Source organism: Arachis ipaensis, chromosome B1 (assembly GCF_059453495.1).
Source record: "Arachis ipaensis isolate K30076 ecotype BB chromosome B1, ASM5945349v1, whole genome shotgun sequence".
NCBI lineage: Eukaryota > Viridiplantae > Streptophyta > Magnoliopsida > Fabales > Fabaceae > Arachis > Arachis ipaensis.
In genome coordinates, this window is record NC_142436.1 from 50890597 (window position 1) to 50895909 (window position 5313).

Below are 5313 nucleotides of genomic sequence, written 5' to 3' on the forward strand. Positions count from 1 at the left end.
TGAGAATCTTAAAGGAATTTCAATAAGAGGATAAGAGGAATGATCCTGTTTGGTTGCTCGGGTACCGGACGGTTGGGGAGGTCCTTCGGTTGATAAGGTGGGGTATCACCTGGTTCTGGGTTGCGGGGTTGGAGCTGGAGCAGCCGATGTCTCGAGATCTTGGTGTGGAGAGGGGGGTGCCACCTGCAAAGACACTCCGACGCTCTAGTCAGTCAGGTGTGCAAGCAAAAAGTGGGTAAGGTGATATGTGTGACGTACTTTGGGGGAGGGGTAGGACCCTCCCCTTATATACCTTGTCAGAAAAGTGGGCCCATAGGAGAAGGCCTCCTTCCAGGAAGTTTCCTTCTCCCCAGCTTTTATGCAGCTGGCAAGGAGGGTGCGTGGCTAGGTCGCCAGACGGGCGGATACGGTGACTCGCCCAACCGGGTCGGTAGGTCTTCGGGCCGGGTCGGTCTACACGCCTAGCTGGACTGGGCCGTAACAGTGCCCCCAACGCGCTAGCAATGATCGTGAGTGCCGTTGGTGGCGTGTTATGTTCTCTCTTGTGCGTTGTCGCTTGGTCGGCCGCTCGTGGAGGGGACGCGCCTCCTGTGTGAGTGAGTCTGCTCCTTGTCGTTGGGATAACCTTTGTCGCCTCGTTCCTCGCGTTAGGCATTTAATGCTCATAATGGGTTGTTTCAAACCCTGCGAGTAAAGACTATTTTGTCCTTGCCTTTTGCGCTTCTTGAGTTAGTTTTCTAACTCCCCCTCCCCCAGTTTTGCGTTTCATTTTCTCTTCAATGCCTGGTTCTTTTCTACTTCCATCTTCTTCCCTCTCGAATTTTCTACTGCGATTTCTGTAACCTTGTGAATTCGCTTCTTCTTACTTCCTTTCGAATTCCTGCAATTCTCCTGGTAAGTACTCATCCCTCGCTCTCTGTTTCATGTTTATTTTATCTTCGTTGTCTATGCTCCTGTATGCATGATGTTCTCCTGATTTGACTTGTATGTTGGATGACATTAGTGTTAGGAAGGTGCATTAGGGGGTTACCATTCCAGGGTATTAGTTTTTAGGCTTACTTAGGATTTGCTTCAGCCATGCTTGATTGCAGTTATTGAATAGGCAAAATGTAGTTTCTGGACCTTTTTCGCACTTCCGACCTCGTAACTAACTGAGTGGTGCCCCCACTGTAGGTATGGCCCCACGTCACGTTACACGAGGTTCCGCCTCAAGCATGGCTTACGACCGGTATACCTGGGTGACTTCCGACGTGAAGAATTTCCCAAACCAAATGGGTGACGAGGAGCTGACCGAGTTCCGCCAAGCCGAGTACTTGTGGGGCGGTATCGATGAGGAGTCTAATTACGATGTTTTCGTCCCCGCCCCTCACGAACGGATATACGAACTCAACCCTCACTCCCCCCCCCCCCCGAGTTGCCGACTGGATCTGGTTCTACAAGGCAATGTTTACCCAATTGGGGGTTCGCCTTCCTTTTTATTCTTTCCAAATGGCGCTCCTTAACCGGTGTTCCGTGGCACCGTCGCAGCTGCATCCGAACAGTTGGGCTTCCATCCGCTGTTTCGAGATAGTGTGTGAATATTTAGAGCTGCCGGTGTCCATCAACATTTTTCTTTATCTCTTTAACCTTACGAATCCTTCCAAAGAAGGGAAAGCGAGGAAAGGGTTCATGTCCTTCCGGTCAGCCCAAGGTCGGAAGATTTTTGGCTTGTTTGAGGACTCTTACCACGGGTTCAAGGACAAGTACTTCAAGGTGCGCCCAGTCAAAGGTCGCCATCCCTTCCGGCTGTTGTTGGAGGGGCAGCGCCTCATCCCGACATATTGGAGTTTCGGGGCGGGGTCCAATACCTTTATTAAAGTAACATACAAGGGAATGTCCTATGTGGACAAAAAGATTGCCGACATGTTGTTGGCTATTTTTGGGAAAATTCATGTGAACCCCCATCTCCTTATAGGTGACCGGGAGGTCGCTATAAATTATATTTGTGAGTAGCTTTAACTTGCACTTCTTGTGCTACTGTTTCTTTGATTTATTAAGCCAATTTCACAACTAACCTGTTTCACTATTTTGCTGCAGTGGGAATGTCTGCCGAAGTAACAGGCCTTGAGAATTTATATAACACCTTTCTGGCTGGTGACAGCAATGAGGAAACGGATGACGGGAAGCAGGAGGCCCCACCTGAAAATAACGAGAAACAGATGGTGTCTCCTCCCCATGATGTCGAGATGTCGGACCAAAATGATGATGAAGCGCATGCCTCTCCCGTTCATGGTGAGGCGGTTGGTACTAGCGAGGGCTCGACCTCCAACCCACAATTTGAGGAGGATGATGTGAAGGTTATCCACAACCCAAAGAGGAGGAAGTCTTCCTCCAGCCCTGAAGGAGTCCTCACTGTGATGGAGAGGAACTTTGATGCTGGGAACTTTATAGACTCCCAGTTGCTTCCCAACACGGAGGAATATTTTCATGGCTCGGATCTCACTGGGCAAGCGAGGTGGATGTACCAATTTCTTCTACGTGGCACCGCCATAGCCAGGAAGGCCGAGTTTGAGCTGTCGGGAACGCAGTTAGTGCAGAGGAGGCTCGATTCCTCCGTTAAGGCCAACAATCAATTTAAGATGCAAGTTGAAACACTTCGGGAGCAGCTGTCCAAAGCAGAGGAGAAGCTCAAGGCTGCCGAGGAGAAGGCCACAGTAGCTGAGGAAAAATTGAAGACTTCTGATGCAGCTGTTTCCCGGCTAGCCAAGCGGGAGATTACTCTGGAGAGCCAGCTCAACACTGCTCAGGGTCGGGTGGCTGCTTTGGAAAAAGAACGCAACGAGGCCACCTCATTGGCCAAGACTGCTCAAACCGAAGATGAAGGATTTAAGAAGAGGTACAAAAAGACCGTGAAACAGGGGAAGAGCGCTATCTTGATGACTGCAGAGGCCCTTAAAGCCCAAATGAAGCTCGTGGCTCCTGACTTTGACACGTCGGCAATCGGGGTCTTTAAAACCATCAAGGACGGCAAGATTGTCGATATGCCGAAGAAGTGATCTCCGTACTCTTGTATGAGTTTTCTAATTTTTTGTTTTTGTGGACCTTGTCGTGTAGTTTGATGAACTTTGTTGTTGTGCATGTTGGATCTTGCAACTTTGAACTGCTTTAGTAGTCGCGTGGTCGGCTTATGATTACTGTTTTTCCTCGCTTACTCGATAGTGCATTTTCTTACCGTTTTGTTATTATTGGCTTGTCGATTGCATTTGTTTACCGTTGCATTGGTAATTTGACAAAGCCAAGTTGTGGCTTCATTATTGCTACAACCGTTTGTTATGGTGTTAACTTAGTTGGTTTCCGGGGTGATCAGTCCCGGGATACCATGTCGTTACTTCATTTAGCATGTATCATAAGAAATTTGTTGTCGTAGAATGTATAAAAGGGAAAAAGTAAATTTAATAAGTGGACATTAATCGGCAGTTGAACAAGTCTATTGCAAGGATAAGTATTTAATAGAAGTAAATTATTTTATGATAAAGCGAAACACGGGTCTTACTGAGCTGGTCAGGTCGCCTACTCGGCATGTTTGGGCTAAGAATAAAATCTTCTTAAGTTACCCGCGTTCCACGTTCTCGGGACTTCCTTGCCGTCGAGTCTTTCCAACTTGTAGGCGCCCTTACCAATCACCTCTTTGACCCTGTAAGGGCCTTCCCAGTTAGCCGTCAGCTTACCTTCCCACTGAGTCGGCATCCTGATATTGTTGCGCCGCAGGACCAGGTCATGTTGTTAGAATTCTCTCCTGAGTACTTTGGCATTGCTTTTGACAAATGGGTCATCTCTCTAGCCTCGTCTACTAGGTCTTTCTTTACAGCTTCCTCTACTCCTCCCAGAAGCAACCCTGGGCTCGGCTCGCCGACCTCTATAGGTATCATAGCATCGACCCCGTATGTCAAGTGGAATGGGGTTTTTCCTGTGGACAATTGCTGGGTTGTGCGGTAGGACCAGAGGACAGAGGCGAGTTCATCAGCCCATGCTCCCTTTTTCTTTTCCAGGCGCTTCTTGAGGCCTACCAAGATGACCTTATTCACTGCCTCAACTTAGCCGTTCGTCTGGGGGTGTTCCACAGATGAGAACTTTTGCTTTATGCCCAAACCGACGAGGAACTCTACGAACTTCTTATTAGTGAACTGCGTCCCGTTATCAGAGATAACGACCTCAGGGATGCCGAATCGAGTTACCACTTGTCTCCACAAAAACTTGCGACAATTGGATGAGGATATGCTGGCCAGTGGCTCATCCTCTATCCACTTGGTATAGTAATCAATAGCAATTATGAGGTACTTGACTTGCCCTGGACTGACCGGAAAGGGTCCCAGGAGGTCGATTCCCCAATGTGAGAAAGGTCGGGAGGACGTCAATAGGCTTAGCTCGGTTGCCGGCACCTTGTGGAAATTGGCATTCTCCCGGCACTTGACGCATTTTCTTACTAACACTTTGGAGTCCTTCATCATCGATGGCCAGTAATACCCTGCTCTGATGAGCTTTCTTGCTAAAGCTTTGCCCCCGATGTGGTGACTGCAGCACCCCTCATGGACCTCTCTGAGCACATAGTCCGTTTGGTTGGGATGTAGGCATTTCAACAAGGGTTGGCTGATTCCTTTCTTAAACAACTGGCCCTGTATGATTGCATACTTGACCACTTCTCGCCTTATCATTTTGGCCAGCTTGTTGTCGCTGGGGAGCCTTGCCTTCTCCAGAAAATCAATGATCGGGTCTATCCAAGAGGGTTCTGATTGAATCAGTTGCAGGACCACAGATGATTCCTTTACCAAACCCTGAATGAGAGACTGGTTGCCGGCCCCTGGTTTTGTGCTTGCTAGCTTGGACAGGAGGTCTGTCCGTGTGTTCCTTTCTCTCGGAAATTGTTGGATCGTGACCTCCTCAAATTGTTTGCTCAACTCTTTGACCTTCTCCAGATACTTCTGTAACAGTGAATTTCTGGCTTGGTAGGTCCCATTGACCTAAGAGGTAATGACCTGCGAGTCACTACACACCTCTAGCCTTGTGGCTCCGACCTCCCTGGCCAGGATTAAGCCGCCCAGAAGGGCCTCGTACTCCGCTTAATTGTTTGACACTGGGAACTCGAACTTGATCGACTGTTCATATATGACATCGGCTGGGCTTTCCAAAATGATTCTGGCACCTCCGAACGTTTGGTTGGAGGCCCCGTCTACGTGGAGCTTCCACCGTATGTTCGTTGCCTTGGTTGGGTCTCCCGTTACTTCTACCAAGAAATCGGCCATGGCCTGCACCTTAATCGCATGCCTGGGTTCATAC